The sequence below is a fragment of the Chrysemys picta genome, chromosome 1 (genome assembly GCF_011386835.1).
Source record: "Chrysemys picta bellii isolate R12L10 chromosome 1, ASM1138683v2, whole genome shotgun sequence".
Taxonomy (NCBI): domain Eukaryota; kingdom Metazoa; phylum Chordata; order Testudines; family Emydidae; genus Chrysemys; species Chrysemys picta.
In genome coordinates, this window is record NC_088791.1 from 169,455,955 (window position 1) to 169,481,207 (window position 25,253).

Sequence of the window (25,253 nt, forward strand, 5' to 3'; positions counted from 1 at the left end):
ACTGAGCACATGGCAGAGAGAGAGAAGAGGAGAGGAGAGCTGCTTACCTTGGGAGCAATCTCTAGGGAAATAACAACAATTCTCGGGGCAGTGAGTCTTGGGGGCAAACCACGCGTCTCCTGTGGGCCAATCAGAAGCTGTTCTATAGCTACGTAATAGAATGCAGTTTCCTGAACCATCATAACATCCCAAGAGTAGCTTTTGACTTGCAGTTTGTTTAAAAATTTTTTTAAAAATGCAGATACTGTACATAACGCAAGTTTTTGTAGAAACACACCAGCCTTTAAAAAAAAAAATAGTGTTCGGTTGCTTTTTAAAGTGTTGCCTTAAGGAAAACTTCTGTAAAGAAATCTTTAACTTTATACAAAACACACACAGAGGCTAGCTTAAAAGAAAAAAAAAAACAACTTACGTAAAAAGGCGGACAAGAAATAAGAATGCTGTTTCTCCCCCTGCCTTTTTCTTTCCTAATTTTAAAATGCTGTTAAAGTGTTTTAAAAATGCACCAATTTTTAAAGTTTTGCCTAAACAAAAATTGTTGTTGAGAAGGCTTTAGATTTATATAAAACACACACTAACACCCAAAACACTAGTTTATGTAAAAATTAACACTTTTTACCAGAGATAAGGAGGCTATTTTCCCCCACCACACAACCTTTTTTCTTTTTTAATGTTTTTTTAAATCTAAATGTTGTTAAAACATGTAAAGTTTTAACAAACTTAATACATTAATCAAAGGGAACATGCATGTAGATTTTTTTTTACAACGTTTATGTAAACATCATTTGTTTCTAGTCTTTATATCAATCTGCCTTATTCCACCTACTTAAAGTTTTATTGGAAATTAGCACCTATTGACTTTAGCTGAAAGGAGGTCTTTTAATTTAAGTTTTGTATCACTGGTTTTTGCAGGATATCCTTTGTCAAGTGTGAAGATTTTTGAGGTGAATGTAATATTCCCATCATTTACCAAAAAAAAAAAAGTTTAAAAAGGCAAAAGCCATGTGGATTGAATAACTGCATGAAGTAGTAAGGTAAAGACTACACCCCCTGTCACCCTTGTTATCTGAAGCTGTTAACTTCTGCCACAATTTTTTTATTAGGAACAAAGCTATATTAGCATGCTTTTATACTGAATGTAAACATAACACTAAAAAAGCAGCAGTTTGCAACAAAGAGGCACCCATTCTAACTGTGTGAAGATGTAAAATAAAGACTGACTCAATTCACCACTGTTATCTGAAGAAACAGCCCCCAGATTTTTTTCTTAATTTAAAAAGGTCTTTTGCTAACACAGTTTTTAAGCCTGTCAAAGTTTAACATGAAAAAAACAGCACTGATCATTTTGATTGAGATGTAAAGCCCTGTTTTGTAGTAAAATAAAAATGTTTAAGATGCATTACCCTATCCATTAACATTTTTTAACAAAAGTGGTTCTATTGGGTATAATATAAAATCCTTAACTGAGGGGAATTTACAATAAAATATTATTTAAAATGCAGGGGAAATGTTCACATATGTGTTTCAATAAAAAAATTAGCACGAAGGAATGACTAACTGCAGTAACAAGAGGGATGAGCATGAGACCTATTTGAAGCAGCATGTTTTCACACAGCCTCTCCTGCTTTTTTAAAAACTGTTAACTTGTGCAGTAAAAGAACTTCTAATCACAGGATTAAAATTAGTATGCTTTTACAGCCTAAAGAAATGCCAAGTTTACTTATCCATAATCAACATCTCTATGACACATCTTAACCAAAGATTTTAGTCTAAAGGACTTGCTTAGAAAGATCAACCCCTGTAAGAATAGTTTACAGGAATGTAAATTGTGAAGAAATAGGTATTTGGGAAGTAGCAATATTACCATTAACAACATTTACAATAAAAATAAAATGTATTAACATGTTTTTATCTCTTTAAATGGATTTAATATATAAAATAATCATTTAAAGAGTTGTTTTACAATAAAAGTTTTAAAAGATTAGGTAACTTAATGAAGGAGAGAAATTATGTAGCAACACGACCCCTCCTTTTTTTCCTAGAAGAAAACTGCATGAAGGAAGTAGATAAAAATTCACGCACTCACCCTCGCTATTTGAAGAAATGTGTGTTACCCCCCCACCCAAAACAACTATCATCAGCAAAAAAACCCAACAGTTTAAGCAGGATTAAAATTAAATAAAATGAGAAGTATTTAAAAGCTACATTAGCATGTTTTAATATTGGATTAAACATAACATGGCTAAAGCACAAAGACAGCTTTTCGTCCTAACCCAGTTAGAGAGTTTTTATAATTTTTTTAACAAATGAATAGCAAAATTCATTTACAAATGTGGGTATTATGTGAGAAAAAAAGCAAATAATTTTATATGCACACACCTTCTTTTTTGCTCAAAAATTATTTTTAACAATGAAATAAAATGAAAATTAACAAAGTTTTATAAAATAAACTTTTTCAAATTAAGTGTAAGGGGGTTACTGAAGAATGGACTTTTTAAAAAAAAATAATTTTCACAGATACCTCTCCTTTTGTTTCCTATTTTCTGAAAAACAGGTTTAGTTCTATAAATAGAGAAACCTGGACATGGTGTTCAAAGAAATAGTGCTGACGTGCTTTTACATAAGACATCTGCCTCCACGGGAAGCAACAAAATGGTAAGAGAAAAGACTATTTTATGTGTGCTACCATGTTTTTATGCATGTGGGGTGTTTAGCGAAAAATAGATATTTATTTTAAATAGGACGATGCCTTTTTTCTTGCAGTATCACAAGCCACACTAGAAGGGTTAACAAATTTAGTTAAGATGTTTAATATTTTACAGAATTATGGTTTATTTTTGAATTGTGTTTTTAAACTTTTTTTATTTTTTAATTTAGATCAAGATGGAAGTCAAATTCAACAAATTATAGTTTTCCCCCGACTACAGATTTGCAGCTCTGATTAATAACTGTATTTTAAAATGTTTGCTTGTTTTATTGGAATTAGGTCAAGTCAGTGTACAAATTCAATACAACAATTTTTCCTCCCTATAATACTAATGGGTTGTACATTTACATTATTGCAGGTTGTACATGATAAAGGATGGTTGTTTTTTGAAATATAGATGTAGGGTAGGGATTGGCAATGTTTGGCATGCAGCCTGCCAGGGTAAGCCCCTTGGCGGGCTGGCCCGGTTTGTTTACCTGCCACATCTGCAGGTTTGGCTGATCGTGGCTCCCACTCGCTGCGGTTCGCCACTCCAGGCCAATGGGGGCGGCGGGAAGCGGCGGCTAGCACATCCCTCGCCCCGTGCTGCTTCCCACAGCCCCCATTGGCCTGGAGTGGCAAACCGCGGCCAGTGGGAGCTGCGATCGGCCGAACCTGCAGCCGCGGCAGGTAAACAAACTGACCTGGCCCGCCAGGGTGCCAAACATTGACGATCCCTGATGTAGGGGTTAAAAACAGTTGCTATTACTAACAGCAGCTAGTTTGGTTTGCTATAAAGGCTGTGAATTTAGTGTGCTGTTTTCTGTAGTGATAAGAGAAAGTTCCTCCCACCACCACTCCCAACCCCTTTTTTTCTTTTTTTTTTTACACTTTGGTTTTCCCTTACTTAAAATGATAGTAAGAAAAAAGAACATGGGTTATTCCATGCAGGAATTTACATTCTTCTTCGAGTGCCTGCTCATGTTGATTCCATTCTAGGTGTGTGAGCACCCACGTGCTCGGCTGTCGGATATTTCTGCCTTAGTAGTATCCTTAGGGTCAGCTGTGGTGCCCCCTTGAGTGCCGTGCTCATGCGTCGGTATATTAGGCGCCACCAACCCTACGCCCTCTCAGTTCTTCCTTACTGCCCGTGATGGTTGGTTGGAGCACCTTGTCTTGCAATTTGCAAGTCCATAAAGTCGACCATTATTGTCATGATTTGTATCTTTCACTGGGCACGATCTGTGCGCTCAGCATTGTTCAGAATATGCTAGAAAATGTAGACCCTGAGCCAATGCATATAAGATGTGTAACTCTGAATAAGATGGCTCAGATATTTAAGTATGAAGTGTATAGTTATTGACCACACATGTTATCACATGTTCACTGTGATGTTTATATCTGTGAGTGTAGGCACTGATGCCAATAGAACCGTTACTTGATTAAGAACTAGAACAGGGGTCGGCAACGTTCAGCACGTGGCTCGCCAGGGTAAGCACCCTGGCGGGCCGGGCCAGTTTTATTTACCTGCTGACGTGGCAGGTTTGGCCGATCGCGGCCCCCGCTGGCCGCGGTTTGCCGTCCTGGGCTAATGGGGGCGGCGAGAAGCCGTGGCCAGCACATCGCTTGCCCGCGCCGCTTCTCGCTGCCCCCATTGGCCCGGGACGGCGAACCGCAGCCAGTGGGGGCCGCGATCGGCCGAACCTCCCACATCAGCAGGTAAATAAAACTGGCCCGGCCCGCCAGGGTGCTTACCCTGGCGAGCCGCGTGCCGAACGTTTCCGACCCCTGAACTAGAAGATTTGACCCTCCAACTTTCTTTCAAGAGGAAGAGCTGCCCAGAGCTCCTGTGCCTGTTTATTTTCCTTTCCTGCCTGCAGTGGCCCTGATATACCTCAGAAGACTCAATTTTTTCCTCAACTTTAAAACGTGGAATTTTTTTGGTGTTTCATTTAATATATTCTCCTGTGGAAACTGCAACTCAGTCACTGTAGTGTTGTGTTTAAAAGCCTTCTGGAAAGTAACTAGCCTTTAAAACAGAAGTGAAAGCAGTGTTGCCAACTCGCATGATTTTGTCATGAGTCTCATGATAATTATTGTTTTCCTTAAAGCCCCAGCTCCTGGAGTCAAATGGTATGTGATGATTTTAGCCTTCATTCTTTCAGAAAAATGAAGTTTCTAGCCATTGTGGCTATGGAGAAACTTCAAAATGTGACCCCAGTGCACCTTAAAAGCTCAAAAAGCAGAATGTAAATAAAACATCCCACCAAATCTATTATTTTTAAATAATCTCGTTATTTTAAAGCCAATCTCGTGATTTTTGGTGAGCCTGATTCTTGATTTTTAAACATTTGGGGTTGGCAATACTATGGAAGTGACTTGAAAGCATCGGTTTCACTCCTGTTTAAAATCATTCTCTAGTCTATTATTTGTAGTGGGGTAACACCCCTAGAGCCCCAGGCAGGTGCAGTATAAACTCACAGGGCCTTGCCCTAATAGGATGTTTCCAAAAGTTAAATGATTAATTCCAAGCTTGATGAACTGCAAAAAAGTGATGGAAAGTAATCTAGGTTTTTCTACAATGGTTTCAATTGTTGTATTCAAGAGTTAGTAACAAAGTAAGATTATACATTAATTTTTTAAACCTAACCAGCCTTGCGCTCAAGGGAACCAAGCAAAAAAGGAAAAGAAACGAGTTGCCTTGCAAGGACTCCTGCTTGCAGCCACAACTCTAGATACAGAAATGAATAAAGCATTCAAGGAACTAAGAGAACTAAGAAAAGAAAAAGTTAATCTAACAGTAGAAACCGATACACTGAGTGCCACTATTCTGACTCAAACACTCCGGATTGTTGAGTCACAGAAGGAACTAAATGAAATAAAAGAAGAGCAAAAGAAGCTAACAGTAGAATTTGAAGAATGGAAACAAAAGGCATTAGATAGAGAAGCTGCAATGAAATTAATCACCTCAGACACAAAAAAGGAGAAAATTAAATTATGAAGCATGCAGAAGGAAGATTTTGTGCACCAAAGGAAGAATTGAAAGCCAATAAAGGAGTTATAGCGGCAATAAAACCCCTAAGTGGTGAAGAGGTGGAATCTGATGAAGAAGATATGGGTCCTCCTTAGGCCTGCCGACTGGGGACGGGGGGGAGGGGCAAAGGGGGAAACTGCTCAAGGGCCTGGGCGATGTAAAAGGGCCTGGGGGCCCCCAGACACCGCTACCTTTTAAAATCATCCAGGCAGGCCGCAGGGCTCCTAGACGCGCGCAGGGTGGTACTAGCGGTGGCTAAGGCAGCCACGCGGGCATGTGGAAGCCCTGGCCATGCCAGATGAGCGCACCCAGCAGCTCGCTGGGCACCAGCCAGCGCAGCACCACCCAAATGTCAGGCGGGCCTTTCTAGGGGGCCCATTGACTATTCCACCGTGGGAAGAGCCGTCCCTAGGGTACGGCGAATCGGGGCGACCATTCTGGGCTGCATGCTTTGGGGGGACCCGCGGGCTGGCGCAATTGGCTAGCGCAGTCTGTCCCAGAGGTGACGGGTCGGTCCCAAATGTGACAGATTCATCACTTCCGCCCCGGGCCCCACACCGCCCTAGGGACAGCCCTGGCCCTGGGGCCTGGAATTGCTTTCAGCGAGCCTGGTCCTCCTTGTTATGAGGATCCCAAGGAGTCCATTCTGGAATTTTATAACTAACCATGGGAAGAGCCGGAAGAATATCGAAGACCACCTTCCGTAGCTCCAATTATTACCTCCTCAGTAACTAAAACTCTGCACAAGGAATCGGGGTACAGGAGAGTGGAAAGACCCAACAGCCCTGAGCAAATTAAAGCTCTAGGAAAATCCCTGGGTCCTTTGAACAGGAACACAGTGATCGGATGGCTAGCGAAGACAACAGGGATACCTGGATTAACAGGAGGTGATCTCTCTGCATTAATAAAAGAATGCCTAAATTCAGATGAATTTGCTGGACTTCCTTACAACATCCAGGGAGGAGGAGAAGGTGATACTGATATAATAGGATGAGAAATTTTGAAGTTTTTCTTTCCTGGAGAATATCCAGTGGTATGGTTTCAACAGGGGAAGCAAAGACCAAAGGAAAGATCTGAACCGTATAGAAATATAGAAACTAGAAATAAATTATTGTACAAACATGCAGGAATCATCTCATTGGGATATCAGTTGATATATGATTCCTCACAGTTTAAAAGCATTAATGCTAGGCTTTGATCCAATGATCAGAATGGCGATGGTCTCTTACAATCTTGTGCAAACCCCTCTACACATTATAGAAGATAAAGTAAAAAAAAACGTTATGAAATACAAAGAGAGACAATGCCACCTCCAAAGTCATTCCAGAAAGGAAAACCTGAGAAAGTATCAGTAGTAACTTTCTCTAATAATGGTCCTAGAGGACAAGGAAATCAGCAGAACCAGCAAAATAGAGAAGGATTGAAGCAAGAAGAAAATAGGAATAGAAGGTTTGTTCCTTCTGAACAAAAAAGAGGTGATTCAGGAAGAAACTGGCTTTGGAAAGAATTTTTACAGTATGAACCTAAAGAACAAATTGATGGGCTTCCCACAGACTAAATGCTTTGATGGCTGGCAAATCATAAAAGGAGCATGCCCACGGCTACATTCCACTCTCAAAATCAAGCATAGGAAGGCTGAGCGCCCCATATCTCCCCAATATTGGCAAAAGAAGATCATGCTAATTTAGTAACACATTTACAAATGGATGACTGGGAGACACCCACTGCATATATGAAGTTTACTAGGGGAGCGTTCGGACAAAATATGTTAATAGACACAGGTGCCTCATTTTCTTTAGTTAGCACAAATAATAAGAATTTATTTCGACCTCCTGTAATAGTCAGAAAGCTGCAGGGATTTAATGAAGCAATGAGTAGAGTACCATTTAGTGCTCCAATTCATTTTCAATTAGGGAGAAAATGATAAAGAAGTAGTTTGGTTTGATGAATTTAAATAGGTGTTGATGTATTAGGTAAGCTTGAAAAGTTTCAGAGTAGCAGCCGTGTTAGTCTGTATCCGCAAAAAGAAGAACAGGAGGACTTGTGGCACCTTAGAGACTAACAAATTTATTAGAGCATAAGCTTTCGTGGACTACAGCCCACTTCTTCGGATGCATATAGAATGGAACATATATTGAGGAGATATATATACACACACAGACAGAGAGCATAAACAGGTGGGAGTTGTCTTACCACCTCTGAGAGGCCAATTAATTAAGAGAAAACAAACTTTTGAAGTGATAATCAAGCTAGCTCAGTATAGACAGTTAGATAACAAGTGTGAGAATACTTACAAGGCGAGATAGATTCAATGTTTGTAATGGCTCAGCCATTCCCAGTCTTTATTCAAACCGGAGTTGATTGTGTCTAGTTTGCATATCAATTCTAGCTCAGCAGTTTCTCGTTGGAGTCTGTTTTTGAAGTTTTTCTGTTGTAATATAGCCACCCGCAGGTCTGTCACTGAATGACCAGACAGGTTAAAGTGTTCTCCCACTGGTTTTTGAGTATTTTGATTCCTGATGTCAGATTTGTGTCCATTAATTCTTTTGCGTAGAGACTGTCCGGTTTGGCCAATGTACATGGCAGAGGGGCATTGCTGGCACATGATGGCATATATCACATTGGTAGATGTGCAGGTGAACGAGCCCCTGATGGTATGGCTGATGTGATTAGGTCCTATGATGATGTCACTGGAATAGATATGTGGACAGAGTTGGCATCGGGGTTTGTTACAAGGATAGGTTCCTGGGTTAGTGGTTTTGTTCAGTGATGTGTGGTTGCTGGTGAGTATTTGCTTTAGGTTCGGGGGTTGTCTGTAAGCGAGGACAGGTCTGTCTCCCAAGATCTGTGAGAGTAAAGGATCATCTTTCAGGATAGGTTGTAGATCTCTGATGATGCGCTGGAGAGGTTTTAGTTGGGGGCTGAAGGTGACAGCTAGTGGTGTTCTGTTATTTTCTTTGTTGGGCCTGTCTTGTAGGAGGTGACTTCTGGGTACTCGTCTGGCTCTGTCAATCTGTTTTTTCACTTCAGCAGGTGGGTATTGTAGTTTTAAGAATGCTTGATAGAGATCTTGTAGGTGCTTGTCTCTATCCAAGGGATTGGAGCAAATGCGGTTATATCTTAGGGCTTGGCTGTAGACAATGGATCGTGTGGTGTGTCCTGGATGGAAGCTGGAGGCATGTAGGTAAGTGTAGCGGTCAGTAGGTTTCCGATATAGGGTGGTATTTATGTGACCATCGCTTATTAGCACAGTAGTGTCCAGGAAATGGACCGCTTGTGTGGATTGATCTAGGCTGAGGTTGATGGTGGGATGGAAATTATTGAAATCATGGTGAAATTCCTCAAGGGCTTCTTTTCCATGGGTCCAGATGATGAAGATGTCATCAATGTAGCGCAAGTAGAGTAGGGGCGTTAGGGGACGAGAGCTAAGGAAGCGTTGTTCTAAGTCAGCCATAAAAATGTTGGCATATTGTGGGGCCATGCGGGTACCCATAGCAGTGCCGCTGACTTGAAGGTATATATTGTCCCCAAATGTGAAATAGTTGTGGGTGAGGACAAAATCACAAAGTTCAGCCACCAGGTTAGCTGTGACATTATCAGGGATACTGTTCCTGATAGCTTGTAGTCCATCTTTGTGTGGAATATTGGTGTAGAGGGCTTCTACGTCCATAGTGGCCAGGATGGTGTTTTCTGGAAGATCACCAATGGATTGTAGTTTCCTCAGGAAGTCAGTGGTGTCTCGAAGATAGCTGGGAGTGCTGGTAGCGTAGGGTCTGAGGAGAGAGTCTACATAACCAGACAAGCCTGATGTTAGGGTGCCAATGCCTGAGATGATGGGGCGTCCAGGATATCCAGGTTTATGGATCTTGGGTAGCAAATAGAATACCCCTGGTCGGGGTTCTAGGTAAGCTTGAGGTGACAGTGGATTTGGTAAATAAGGTATTACGGAAATACCTTCTAATAGGATCAGAACAGAAGATCAACCAGTTGTTATTGAGGCAGGGTATAGGTTAGCTGCTATCAAGGCTGTTGAAGAGATAAAATGGCCTAATTGGCCAGCAGAAGTTTTGGAGATAGCTCAGAAATATAAGGAAGTTTAGACAACCAGTAAGGCAGAATGTGGAAAAATAAAAGCAGAAGTCTTCATTACTGGACCAGATCCCCCACCTCAAAGACAGTATAAGTACCCTAAGGAAGCAAAACCCAGTTTAATGAGGACTATTCAAGGGCTTTTGGATCAAGGAGTAATAGTAGAGCAACAAAGCACGAATAATGCAGCTGTTTGGCCAGTTTTAAAGGCAGATGGTAAAACTTGGAGATTAACCATTGATCTTAGGCCATTGAATAAGGTAACTCCAGTGATTGCTCCAGTGGTAGCAAAGTATCGTGAAGTGATTGCTTCTGTTATAGGAGGAGCACGATGGTTCACTGTGCTAGATTTAGCCAGTGTATTCTTTGCAATCCCTTTACACCCAGACTCCTGGTATAAGTTTGCCTTTACCTTCCGGTGACGACAGTTCCGTTTCTGTCGAACCCCACAAGGTTTCCGTAACAGCCCTGCTATCTGCCATATGTACATGAACAAAATGTGGGATAACATGCCTAATAAGGATAACATCATATCGTATGTAGATATTATCCTTTTAAGCACAAAAACTAAGGAAGAAAATTTAGGAATATTAGATTTGGTACTGCAGAAAATAAAGGAAACAGGGTTTAAGGTTAGTCCAGAAAAAGGCCAAATATGCCAACAGCAAGTAAACTACTTAGGAGTAACGTTAGGACAAGAGGGATGATCACCAGATAAACACAGGGTAGAATTTTTGCAAAAATTACCAGCTCCGACAGGGTAATAACTGGGAATGGGGATTAGAACAGCAGGTAGCTTTTGCACAGCTTAAAAAAGCATTAGCACAAGCCCCAGCTTTAGCATACCCAAAGTAGGACAACCTTTTGTGCCCCAACTGGCTACTACCAGCATAGTTTCCTGTAAGGTGCGGCCTGCGCATGAAGCAATGAAGGGCTGCGCACCTAATTACTGGAGCCGCGCAGTGTGGCTCCAATAATCAGGTGCCTGCTCCTGCGTCCTAACCCTGCAGACAGAGAATGTGGAGAAGGTGAGCTGGTGGGCTTGGTGGGGGAAATAGGGGGTGGGTGCGCGTGAGTGGGGAGACTAGGGGATGGGTGGGGGTCAGTGGGTGAGGTGGGGAGGCGGGGGAGCGGTGAATCAGAGACGAGTCTGACTCTCTCCCAGGCAGCTCCAGCTGGGCTGGTCTGTGGCAGCAGGGAGAGATGGGACGGAGTCCCTCTCCCAGGCAAGGCAGCCCATGGGCTGCGGCGTGCAAGCGGCAGCGATGGGACGGAGTCCCTCTCCCAGGCAGCCAGGATAGACAGGAAAGAGTCTCTCTCCCAGGCAGCCCCAAGCTGGGCTGCGGTGTGCAAGCGGCAGCTGGGAAAGACGGGACAAGAGAGTCCCAGGCAGCCCCAGCGGGGCTGCAAACTTTGCAGCGGGAAGGCAGCGGCTGGGAGAGACTGGACAAGGGAGTCCCAGCTGAGCTGTGGGCAGTGGCTGGGAGAGAGAGAGAACCCCCACAATACCAATAAGAAAGATTTAACTTAGGGTATGTCTACACTGCCCACATTACAGCGTGGCCGCGGCAGTGCTGTGACATGGGCAGTGTAGTTAGACTTTGTTGCCGGAGGAGAGCTCTCCTGGCGATAAAAAATAACCACCCTCAACAAGCGGTGGTAACTTTATTGCCGGGAGCACGGCAATAAAGCGCTGTCTATACTGGCACTTTTCAGCGCTAAAACTTTTGTCGCTCAGGGGGGTGTTTTTTCACACCCCCGAAAGACTAAAGTTTTAGCGCTGAAAGTGGCAGTGTAGACACAGCCTAAATGTTACTTTTTAAATGTCATATTTGTTTGTCACTATGTTGAAGATTACCCCATGTATGCCATTTACAAATATATGCATTTTGCAGGATTTTACCTCTCTCTGCCGATCATCAAATGTATTTAGCCTAATTTTCATTATTCTACCACTGATTGTACCTGAATTTTGTACAGAAGTCAAGTCAAGCCAACTGAATAGAAAAAGTAGAAACAGGATTTGAGATGTGCTTTATATACAACTGCTATTATTTTTTCAAAAAGGAGATCCCCGTAGATAAGTAGTTCTGAGAATAAGTAATTTTTTTTTTTTAAAGAATCCAAATAAATCATCTCTCCAAAACTGTCATTAAAATCACATTTAATAACTATTTCTATAATCACAAAAATGACAATGTATTATTTATGCCTAGCTTTTGCATTGGATGGCATTTCAGAATTGCTTAACTGGTACATAGATTAATTAATCTAGTTCAGAGGTTCTCAAACTGTGGCCCGCGAGCTCCATTCAGGTGGTCCGCAGACAGATCCCTCTAAGGTGAGAGCCTGGGTGGCCGCTCATGAGAGAATGAAGGGCCATCCACGTAAAAAGCTGAGTGCTGCCGGCGGAGCAAAATTGCATCCTGACCAGAGATCGGTCGGAACGCGGGACAAACAACTAAAAATCAGGACGGTCCCGATTTTATCGGGATGTCTGGTCACCCTAGGTGGGGGAGATAACCCCCTCCTTCCCAGCCCCAGCTCAGGGGCTGCCACGGCAGGGAAGAGAGGGAGAGACCCCGCTGCTTCCCAGTCCAGCTTGGTGGTTGCTGTGGCAGGGAGACTCCCCTCCTTCCCAGCCCCAGCCCAGCCCTTGGGGGCTGCTGCGGCACGGGAGAGAGGGCACATCCATCGCATTAGAAAGGCAAGACTACTGATATTAAAATATGAGTTGTGTGCTTTTATTTGTAGAACAAAAAACTTTAATTATTATTAAGGTTTTTTTATATAGTGCTTTTATTCAAAGTGCTTTACAATAGTTAGCTAACAACTATTTGGAAAGATCATTAAGTGGTCTGCCGAGACCCTCAGCAATTTTCAAGTGGTCTGTGAAAAAAAAGTTTTGAGAACCACTGATCTAGTTCCTAAAATTAATGCTACCTCCACCAGCTGCTTAAAATGTTTGGATTTAGTTTTGTCTGGAAACATCTTTTATACCTTTAAAGTTTGATTTGCAGTATCATTCTTGTATTTTCTAACCTGTCACATCCCAGCCCAGCTCCAGGGCTGGGGTGGCCAGGAGAGATGCCTCCAGACAAGTGATGTCCATTAAGTTGCAGAATTTGTTTGGGGAGAGGTACTGAAAACTATTAAGGCCAGATGTTTGCTATCTGGTATAGTTCTGGCTCTTCAGAGTACTCCCATTGACTCATAAATAGAAACTAGCAAGCACTTGGTGCTAGGTGTTTTGTAGAACAAAGACTTTACTTACAAGTTTTTTGAAGCAGGGGTCTGTCTGCAAACTCCAAAGCCATGTGTTAATGTGCTCCATTTACTTAAGGCCCTCACTTGTAGAAACTTAATGAGCCTACTCCCTCAGAGTGTCTGAGTTGGTGAAACACACGAATTACAATGTGAAACCGGGAGAACTTTGTCTTTTTCTACAGGGCTGAAAGGGCTGTGTTGCACTTTCAAAAAACACTCATTTATAATACATATAACAACCACCAACTACTTGATGTTTTACTTCCTTTTGTATTTTCAGTGTTGTCAGTTTTGTTTGCTGTCTGTGTCACTTTATTACTTATTTTTACTGTTCTGTGTGTGTGAAGTATTAATCAAATTAAGTGTTGACATCCCATAGAAACTGTATAAGCCTGAGTGAATGCCTTTTACTCTCTTTTCCAGTATCAGAAAATACTGTATTAATATTGGCAAGGAGAGCATGACTATTTCTAGTTGACTCATAGATTTGTTTAGTATCTTAAAGCTGAGCTATGTGTGCAGATAATATGCATGCAAGAGGTAAAGTTTTGTGGACTGCAAAAATCCGTAGCTTGCTAGTGTTTTGGCAGATGTTTTCATTTTTGAGAGCGGCTTTCCCTGAAGATTTAGTGGTCTATGGGAGTAGGTTATTAAATTGGGCCTCTGGTGCATATTTTTTATGCTTTCACTTAATGGCTATATCTTTGTTTTATTTATGTAGCTGTTTTCAGTATGCCACATTTTGGTGTGTTTACTAGCTTGAGTTGTTAGAATGGATAATAAAATGCATGTATCAGAGTAGCATGTACTCCACTCCAAGGGATACTTAGTCAGCTCCTCTCCTAAGATAGCATGGGCTATAACTGAGGGTGGGTGGCACCATAGCAGTGGTGCCCCACATTGTGAGAAGACAATCAGTCACATACAGAGAGTCTACTGTCTTGTCTCGGTCCTATTTCAGTGTAATACAGCCATCAGCCCAAGCCCAGCTGCAATTACCCTGGCTCTGATTCATTGTGTGACATGTATGATTGAAAAATTCTGGCTCTACCATGGGTTTGAGTGGGTAGGAAATAAGAGCAGATGGCTTAAAATATCTCCAGGCTTCCCCCTCTGAGTGAACACCAACAAAACAGAGGAGAGCTGTCCAGATCTGAGAATCAAACTGCTAACTTGGTACTAAAATGCTGAAGCTGTCCATCCAATGCTTAGGTGCAGAAATAAAAATAAATGAATAAAATATTCAGAAGGATTTCATTCCTCAATCTTTCCCAGAGCTGAATCACACCCACTTTGATGAATGGCTAAGCAAATTGCTATGGAGCAATTTTTAAGCGAGATCATTGATAAAGTAGATGTAATTTGGTTTGTGGATGGTTCAAGCTTTTACGAGGAAGGCAAGGCACTTACACGGTATGCAGCAGTAAGAATATCCGATGAAAAGGTTTTTAAGGAACAGTGCGTACCTCATTCAGCACAAGCTGCTGAAATTGTAGTGGTAGCATTGGAAAATATGCCAGCGGATGAAACTGTGGCTATTTTCACAGATTCTGAATGGGTTTTGAGAGCAATAGTGACTTGGATGCCTCAGTGGCAAAAGAGGGGCATGAAATCAGCAGATGGTAAATACATTGCTCATGCTGAAAAGTTGATATACTTGTGGGATTTATCACAACAAAGGACACAGCCACTATTTATGGGAAAAGTAAAAGCCCATGAGAAAAATGTTGAAGGAGCTCAGTGGACTAAGAAGGCAGATGAACAAGCTAAAGAAGGAGCCAAACAGGGGATAGTATGGCAGCCACAATCCCAATCGCTAAAAGAGAAGGAGAAAGAATAGAACAGAGAAAAAAAGATCCTGAAATAAAAAATTGGCATCAAAAGAAAAACACCAAGAATGGAAAATTTGGCAACATGAAACAGAACTGGTGTTGGCTACCAAAACAGATGATGATAGGTCTGTCTGGGTAGTTCCAAAAGAAATTAAAACTGAAATTATCTCACTGGTACATGATTATGGGCATATGGAAATATACAAGACCCTTGACAGACTACAAATGGCAGGTTGGTGTCCAAATATGAGGGCAGATGTAGAACAGTATGTAAACAATTGCTTACCCTGTGCAGCAAATAATGCAGACACAAAAATAGTGAAAGGACCTGTAGACGAGTGCTTCATTGCTTGCAGAACAAATTCACTGGAGACCACTCTTTCACACACCAGTGCCCTTTTATTTCCCTGTATTTTCTTCCCACCACCACATATACAGCTATATACAGTTCAATATCAGTCAGGTAGCCCCTTAGGGAACAGCTTGCTCTTACAGCTAGCTGGGTGTAACAAGTCCTCACTTTCCTGTTTCCCCCCTCCTACTTCCTTCCTGCTAGCTTTATAGGCCTTCCTCTCAGCAGGCTCACGGGTGATTGCTCTCAGGCTCCTTTAATGAGCCACACCCTGCCAGCTCCAGTCAGTTCCCCTTTATGGGAGCTATGCAAGCAGGTTCTGAACTAACGGGCTGGTTCAGTGCCTCTTAGGCCAGCACCCTGTTACAGGACCATTGAGACATCAAAGAATAGAGAGTCCATGGGTTAGGTTACAAATCAATTTTATTGGTCCATTGGCAAAAACTGCAAAGGGAAACCAACATTGTTTGTTGATAGCGGATCCTTTTACTAAGTTGGTAGAGGCAATCCCTACCAGAAATAATACTGCCTTAACCCCAGCTAGGGTTTTGGTCAGGTTATTACAAAGTGGGATATCCCCAAAGAAATAGATTCAGATCAGGGACCTCACTTTATAGGGGAAATTACAAAGGGATTGTGTCAAGCTTTTGGCATTAAGCAAAGACTGTATGTAGCTGGATATTCTCAAAGTTCAGGGCAAGTAGATTTGAGCTCAAGCTTATCAATTTTAAACATCAATACAGAAGTTGATCTAATGCCATTTGCCTCACAAGAGTTTTATGTGATAAATGTAGTGGGAGAACAAATTTTTATTCATTAAGTGTGCTGATATCAATTAAAATAGGCCAAAAATAAGTGAATGCTAGATTCGGTCTTACGCATAGAGGAGCGGTGGAATATAGAATGATAGGGATTGACGTGATAGAAGTACTGAATTGTTTTATTGACGTCAACAACCAGGTGTTATGGAGCACAATTTAATTTTCTCTATTTGTTTAATGTTATTATTATAGGAATGTTTAAGAAGAATTTTTTTTATCATATATGATAATTGTTAATGATAGGGAAATATTAAAGTAAGCTTAACTATGGAAATAGACATAATAAATAAAGGACAAAATAATAAATAAATATTGTTAGTATAGTTTAGATAAATAATAAAAGAAAGATGTTAGTATTGAGAAGAATGTAGCTATAATTTTATGCAAAGGAATTTTGTTTTACTGTTAAGTTTTTATATTGCGAAAATAAAAGATAACTTTGTTTGAAAAAGAATAGTGTCTCTCATTCTTTATATCTTTCAGAAGGGGAAGCCAAATGGTAGAAGATGCGGTTCTATTCATCTTGACTCTTCTGGATATTTGTGTCTATGGGATTCTGCTATAGTGATGCGAATTCGGACAAAACATCAATGATCCGATGGGCCAAGTCCCATCCCAATGATAAGGTTTCGGCTAATAGTATTGAGGAATGTGTTTTCATAATTCCAAAACTAAAGAATACAGCAATAAAAGTAGTAATGGGACCTGTTCGGTTTATAGAGTTTATGGCACAAAATCATGTGGGTAGGGTACTCATCACAGATGATGCTCCCAAATATAATATTTTATTCAGAGATCAAGGAAAGGGAGTATTGATGTCGCAGAGATCTGATGAGAAATCACCACAACCTTCAAATTGTACGTGGAAATCTGATGAAGGAATGGAAACCATACTTGATAGATTAATAGGGTTCGACCATGGCAGTGTGCACTATTAGAAGGATTAAAGATAATTGCACACTAGCCAAATCTGTTAGTAAGTGCAGAAGAGAGGGTAGATTCAGGTATAGAGACCACAATCAAACCCCAGAAAATGATTATGAAAAGAACAATGAAGGCAAACACAGACACAACAATACAATGGATCAAACCTAATACCACAACCACTGTCAATAGTATTCAGTTGTAAGTTCACAATTCAAAAGAATGATAGAGCTAAAGCAATAACCATTATCATAGGGCCTATAAAAGCTATAGGACAAAGTTTGGAAAACAGGAAGTTTATTACAACCTATTACAATGCTCATAAGTGCTCCATTACTTATGCCTCTGTAGCGAGGCGATGGGATACCCCACAGCTCCGCTGAGGGCCGAACCTCCCCTAACACCAACGTGGGCGGAGCCACCGGGTCCGGCACCCGCCCCTCAGAGGTCACGGCGCCGACCTGGAAGTATAAAAGCTGCCTGCAATGTTCAATGGAGAACAAGCCGGTGGAGAGAGCAGATGTCTGTGACCGAGCTCCTGCTTGGGAGACAGCAGCAGGCTGTGACCAGCCTGCTGACTCACCAGGCCAACTGAGCCTATCCCTCGCCCGGTACCCTGAGGAGGACTGGCGAAGCCTGCCCCTTTCCAGCTACCCCGAGGAGGAGCCGAGCCTGCCCCTTTCCAGCTACCCCGAGGAGGAGCCGAGCATACCCTTCGCTACCTATCCGGAGGAACCGATGCTGGTGGAGAGCACTGAAGACACTAGTCTGGCCCAGGTACCCTACAAGGGGGAGTGTGGAAGTAGCCTAGGGGCAGCCGATCCCAGTCTGGCTGCAGCACTGCCAGAGCCTATGTCAGTGTGTTGCGGCCAGGATCCCCACTGACAGCAGCGAGTTTCCGCTGCTGCTAGGGCCCCAGGCTGGGACACAGTGGAGTGGGAGGGCCTGCGTCCCCCCTGCCACCCACTCCTTGGGTGGCAGACTCCCCCTTTTCCCTGGGCTAGAGAGGCTGGGACCTGTTGCTCATTGACTCAGCCCCTGCTTAAGGCGCCTGGGTTCCTGAACTATTGGCTCAGCCCCCGCTTGAGGGCCCAGGCTCCAGACTGCGTGGTTGCAGAAAAAGCCCTGCCCAGATTGAGGGTCCGGGGCTTTTTCTGACCTATTGGCTCAGCCCCTGCTTAGGGGCTCAGGCCCGTAACCGTGTGTTTGCTGTCCCACACTACTGCTGGACCAGGACTGACAGCGAACCAGAGCGAGGCGGTGGGATACCCCACAGCCCCTCTGAGAGCCAAACCTCGGCCAAGACTACTACAGCCTCAAGGGCAAGGACATTTAATGACCCATCTGGATTATCATACCTCCCCAAAACCATCAGACTGTGATTGAGATGCTACAGATAAAAGGGGTGAAATATACAGGAAAGTGATAAGAGCATGGCAATGTGCAATAATAGAGGGACCTAATGTAATGACATGATCAGATAATTTGACCATATTTCCAAATAAGAATTCTTCATGTGCTGTCATAGGATGGTATGTCCCTAAGAGAAGTAAGGAGAGTTCAGGAACAATTCTCATACAATGGTATCATAATTTTGTTAATTTGACAGAAACCAATTTCAAATTATGGACCCGCAAGGAGGGGTCAGTAGAATATATATTCGGTGTGAATTACCTGCGAAATTGTATATAAAAATCAGATTAAATTACAGATACCATGGTATGCACATATGATAGAAAGTGACATGTGAAGAAGTAAATTTGAGTCAAATTTCATTTCCATTATTGGTGTGAAGGTACTGCAGTTATAAATAAAAGGCAAGGAAGTAGAACTTGGAGAATTAACGGTCCTCGTTTTAGTTATCCTTCTCTTTTACATGAATATCTAAACCTGGGTCAATGGGCTTTGTTGTAGACCTGTTTTATGCATATGCATTGAGTACTTGTGTGTTACATTATAATAACATTGGACTTATTACATTAGAGGCCTTATGCATATGTATGTTCAGTGTGTACCAACTTGCAACACTGTATTTGTCTCATAGTCTGTTTAATCTTCTGAGTCAATTGAATGTGTGATCTTTAAAAATAATCCAACCGTGCCTTATTACCTATGATACATTGTAATTATTTCCCTTTCCCTTCTTATTTTACTGAATATACTGTAATCATCTAACTTTTCCCCAATAAATAAGACCTTGTTTTCAAAGTATTACTGCTTGTGCGCCTATTCTTGATCAGAAGACCTTATCCGTGTCCTTTCAAGGGTTAGCAGGATTAGCCTGCTCTGGGGAGTCCTCTGCAGGTTGGAGGAAAAAACCCTGGCAATACCCTGGCAATTCCTTTAGGGTGGAACACCACTTTTCTCCACATTTGAACAGAATAATTATGAGCAGGCCAGTACTGAGATACCTTAAGTCCAAATAGTGGGGTAACACCACTGTGACACTGCACCCCATATTCTTCAGTGATATTATTATGCTATTATATAATTATAAAGTATTTTATGCAAGATAAGTCATGTGAGGTGTCATTGGAAAAGTTATGATTTTCTGAATGATTATTCTATTTGTATGCATGTATCATTTTTGAATGTTGACTATGTATTTGTATTTCAAATATAGCTAGACCTGAGTAACACCCACTAGACAAGATGATTTCAGTCTAGATGGTGAGTGAGGAAGGGCCTATTCAGGGCAATGGACCATTAGAAAAAAACAATAGGCCTTAGGAAAAGCTTATCTCCCACGTGGGGAGCCTTCCTAAGAATGCTACAGACAGCCTCCGAGTAATGGCTGCTATGACTCTACAAGGAAATGTAATGAGACCACACATCTCTAGACTCCATCTTGGGATGTCAGTATTTTCCACAGACGCAGGGCCGTCCTTAGGATTTATGGTGTCCCAGGCGGGATTATTAAACTGGTGCCCCTGTGCCTGACTTGCTCTTAACAACACAAACATAAGCTTACAGTATTGGAAAACTTGCCACATGCATGTATTAAACCCAGTTTAACTTAATTAAGCACACTGTAATGCTGATGGACTAGCACTAAAGAAGTAGCGCTATAGAAAAAATTCTGATTTGACAGAATGATGCAAATAATATAATTTTTTTAATTTGTCAACATTTTATTGGAAATTTATATGAAGAGGTATTGAAACAAGGATTTGTTTTTAATTAAAAGCAATCTTTCTGGCTTTTTTTGGCTGCAAAAGCAGTAATAATGTCATTGTATGACAAAGACAAAGTGATGTCTTGTTCCACTGCAGGAATAGCAAGACCAGTCAAGCATTCCTGACTCATTGTAGAACGGAGATAGTTTTTAATGAGCTTTAGTTTTGAGAAACTCCGTTCTCCTGATGCTACTGTTACAGGAATTGTCGGTAGTATACGAGTGGCAATGTACACATTAGGATATATGTCAACAAGTTTGCTGGTATGAATAAACTGTACAATGTCTATCACCGATTTTGCATGTGGCAAAATTGGTGACAGTGTCCTCAATTCTTCATCCAGTTCAAGTCCATTTAAATCAAAACTATCACCGTGCTTCAGGAGGCTCTACACAGATTCTTCACAAGGAAGTGTCCCTGGCCTTTTTAACTCATATTAACCATGTATTTACTTTATGAAAGTTGGACAAAACATTGTGAAAACGTAGGACATTGGCTGCCCAACCTCTGGGCTGGCAAAAGCTATACTGACTCACTGGGGAAAAAAAGCAAGAGAATCTTAGTACAACATATGGTCACTCTATACCAGGGGTTGGCAACCTTTCAGAAGTGGTGTGCCAAGTTCACTGTAATTTAAAGTTTCCCATGCCAGTAATACATTTTAACGTTTGTAGAAGGTCTCTCTCTATGTCTATATTATATAAATAAACTATTGTTGTATTTAAAGTAAATAAGGTTTTTAAAATATTTAAGAAGCTTCATTTAAAATCAAATTAAAATGTAGATCTTATCAATTTAGTGTGATCCTTGTCTGGGGTTCCAGCCACCAGTCCCGCTCAGCCCACTGCCGGTCTGGAGTCCAGCTACTGGCCCTACTCAACCCACTGCCGGTCTGGGATTCCATTCACTCAGCCGGCAGCAGGCTGAGCGGGCCGCTGGCGGGCTGAGTGGGACTGGCGGGGGGGCTGAGTGGCTCAGTCCGTTGCCAGTCTGGGGTGCCGGCAGCACTCAGCCTGCTGCTGCTCTGGGGTTCCGGCTGCCGGCCCCTTGCCAGTCAGGGTCCCAGCTGCCGGTCCCACTCAGCCTGCCGCCGGCCCACTCAGGCCCCCACCGGCCCCGCTCAGTCCACTGCCAGCTGAGTGAATGGAACCCCAGGCCGGCAGCGGGTTGAGTGGCTCAGAGGGGGTCTCAGCTGCCGGCCTGCTCAGCCCGTTGCCAGCCTGGGGTTCCTTGGGGGTCCCCAGGCAAGCAGCAGGCGCTGAGTGGGGCCGGCGGCTGGGACCCCGGCTGGCAATGGGGCAGCAACCGGAACCCCAGAGTGGCGGCGGGCTGAGCCGCTCAGCCCGCCGCGGCGTGTCATCAAAAATCAGCTTGTGTGCCACCTTTGGCACGTGTGCTGTAGGTTGCCGACCCCTGCTCTATACACTAGTAAGGGGATGAGCATATTACAGTTGTTGGAGGGCTCTATTTAGCAGTAACAGGGCTATAGGAAAGTCAGTCAACATTTTTTGTTTCTCTGATGAAAACTGGCCCACTCCCTGCCCCAAACCAAACTTGTCACAAATAATTGTCAACAACTTAATTTTCTGTTTTTGGCTAAGATATTGATTTAAAAAAAATATATAGAAATTGAATTCAGGGATTGTTAGCAAGCATTTTTGGCAAACAAAGTTGTTAAATGACAATCTAAATGGCAACACAGTCCTGCTTTCATGCTTGGCTCACCCCCCAGCCTGCTGGTCCTACAGCTGCAGTAGAGGAGGAGATCGGTGGAAAACTGCAGGACCCCAAAATCCACCTCTTGGGGTGCAGAGTGGCAACAGCAGCAGCAAACCCTCAGGTCCGATCACACGCCAATGGGCACCACCGCTAGCCCAACGGACCATGGTGAAGTTAGCACACCATCTGATCTCAGGGACGGGGCACCCCTGGAGCCACAGCAGCTCATCCTGCCCTGCGCAGCTCCCCCCGGATGAGATGGATCGCTGCCAGCCCAAGGGAGAGACGCGCTCCCCAGCTAGGGTGACCAGATCCAGATGTCCTGATTTTATAGGGCCAGTCCCGATATTTGGGGCTTTGTCTTATATAGGCACCAATTACCCACACCTAGGGTGACCAGACAGCAAGTGTGAAAAATCAGGACAGGGGGTGGGGGGGTGGGGTAATAGGAGCCTATATAAGAAAAAGACCCAAAAATAGGGACTGTCCCTATAAAAGTGGGACATCTGCTCACCCTATCCCAACCCCCCGTCCTGATTTTTCACACATGCTATCTGGCTATCCCCAGCCCAGCCACGGGTGACCATTCCAATCCTGGCTGGCTGCCGAGGAAGTGAGTTACTTTCACTTTCATTCCTCAGCAGGCAGCCAGCTAGCCTCCCCCTCCCCCCCAACCCCTCACCCAACCCAGCCCTGCCAGAGGGGAGGGGAGGGGAGAGAGAGAGAGAAGGGTGCTCCTTGGGGGGGGGGGGGAGAAAAGGGGAGTGCTCCGTGGGGTGTGTGGGAGGGAGAAGAATGGACGTTATGGGGGACAACCAGGGGCGGCTCCAGGCACCAGCGCAGCAAGCGCCTGCCTGGAGTGCTGTCTGCCGGTCGCCCTGAGGGCGGCAGTCAGGCTGCCTTCGGCAGCATGCCTGCGGGAGGTCCCCTGGTCCCGAGAGGCGCCCCTGCTCTTACACACCCCAAACACTCTGTCCAGCACCTCCCAAATACCATCTCCCAGTACACACACACCCCTCCAGCACCCCAAAATACCCCCTCAAGCTCACCCCCTCCCCCCGCAGCAGTGTCCTCTATTACGGAACTTGAAATACAGGTGGGGTCACCCTAGATACAGTTGAATTTTAAAGGCAGGTGTTTCTGTTCTACCTCATGGAGTGACCGCAATGGGGCCAGGCTCTGGAAGTCTCAATGAGCTACAATCCCAGCTGGGTCCCCAGAGGTAGTTCCAGAAGGGCGGGGTGATTCCCTGCACAGCCTGGGCAGAGGCAGCGTTGCCCTTTTCTCTCCCCTCATTCCGAAGGCTTGGCCTGGACCCATGACACAAGGTTGGGTGAGCTGGGTACACACTGGGAAAAGCCCTGAGTGGGGGGACTCAGGCTGGTGCAGAGAGGGGAGCAGAGCCCGGAGGCCTCCAGCCTGGCTCTCTCTCTCCTTCCCCTCTCCACCTACTACCTTGTGTACCCCGCTGCGGCTGGGCTGAATCTCGCCCCAGGGGGCCCAGCCGAGGGACACCCCGTCTCTCTCTCGCTCTCCCGGGGGTCTCTCCCGGAGTCAGGGTCACCGTCCACTGATGGAAGAGGTGCCTGGCGGTTGCGGGGAGTCTCGCTTGCTCAAGTGGAGATGACTCCATCCAAGGCAGAGTGGCGCCTGCCAACATTCCCCGCTCCAGCGGGGTCTGTCCACCAGCTACCTCGTCCCTGGAGCGCATTGCTCAGTGTATAACAGGGGGGTCGCTTAGCCTCCTGTACAACAAGAGCAAGAGCCCTTGTGTCCAGCAAGTATAAATGGGAGTCGTTCCCCCCGGGCTTTGTCTGTGGGTCCGGAAGCCCGGGAGGGCGCCGCCCCTCACTCCCAGGCTGGGGTGGCCGCATGGCCGGAATGAGACTGCTGTCTAGCCCTGTCCACACGGGGGACAGAGAGGAGGACACGGGGGCCACATCAGAGCTCCTCACCTATGATATAGGAGCACAAGCCCCATGGACTCTTGCCCTCGGTTTTACAATTGTACTTCTATTTTCTTTCTTTTTGTGTGTGTGTTTTTTCTTAATAGTTATATTTTTACCTTTTTAATATATTTTACTTGTATTTCCTTTTTTATTTTATTGTTGTTTATATATATATATATATTAAGTTTCTTTTAATTTTATTTCCCCTTTTATGGTTTTTATGTATTTTACAATTCTTTTATTTTTCAGTTTTTATTATTTTACTTTTTTTAAGTCTGTTAATATTTTTGTATTTTATTCATTAATACTATTTTAAATTTATTTTGCACTTTTTATAAATGTATTATTTTTTCAATTTTTTATTCTATTTTATGTGAATCGTATACTGTTGTCCAATCATTTGGGCTCCTATCTTCTCTCACTCCAGTGAGGATCTTCAGCCTCTCACCCCATCATGGTAGTCATGCGCCGCCCCAGCCAGACCCTCCACCACCACCATTCCAGCCCATGGTGCTGAAGTGCACCCCCTGGCTTGAAGTGGTTTCCATCTTATGTTTACAGATTGGGTCACTGACTCTCAGCACCCCACTATAAAAATTGTTCCAGCACCTCTGATCCAGCCTGGTCCCTTGTCCCAGGAGTCAGCTGACTGGTGTGGGGGCCAAAGGGCTGAGCTGGGTTTTACAGTTCAGTCAACATAACCAAATAAAGCATGTTTGTAAGCCTCTGTGAAAAAGTGGTAGCCTAAGGGAAGTTAGGTACCAACTTCTTTTAGAGCATAAAGTGCTATAGAAAGTTAACAGTACTCCTATGTTTTACCCCACCCATAAAACTTTGACTGTTTTATCAAAATGTAAATTAATGTGATCATTTAACATAACTTGCTTAAATCCAAGGAATGAGGTTAGTCCATATAAGGGACAAATTGTCAAGGCCCCAGGGCTCACATAAGTCAGGGATGGGCATTGTTTTAAGAACATGAATAGAATAGAATCTGACTCCTGGTTAGGAAGAAAACAATTCAGTGATAGAGTGGGGATACACAACTGGATACACAACTGCAGTTATTGCTGTAGCTCCATAAGCAGGCTGAACTGACTTATTCCCTGCCCTCCATCTCTTCTCTTCCCCCCCTCTGGTAGATGCATAAGGAATCTCCTAGCATGGGCTACCTAATTCGTCTCTCCTCTCCTGGACTAATCCATGACCTCAAAGGAATAATTGTGATCTTATTACCTCTTACACTAGCCACCAAGAAGGCACACTGGATGCACAAGCCTAAGCACAAATATTCCCTTTGAGTAAAGCAAGTGGGTTTAAATATCTTTTAAAAAACAGCTCTGACAAATGCTGCATTTAATAAATCCCTTTGCAGATCAATTCCATCAGCCAGGGAAAAGTGGT

The 25,253-nt window shown here is 43.5% G+C and overlaps 1 long non-coding RNA gene across 1 annotated transcript; it reads left to right on the top strand.

Annotated features, from left to right (window-relative positions):
• Window positions 1–4,450: 4,450 nt before the first annotated feature.
• On the top strand, window positions 4,451–16,532 carry LOC135982527 (uncharacterized). Its single transcript, XR_010599925.1, has 2 exons — window positions 4,451–7,693; window positions 9,625–16,532. It is a non-coding gene; the product is annotated as an uncharacterized LOC135982527 (long non-coding RNA).
• Window positions 16,533–25,253: the final 8,721 nt, after the last annotated feature.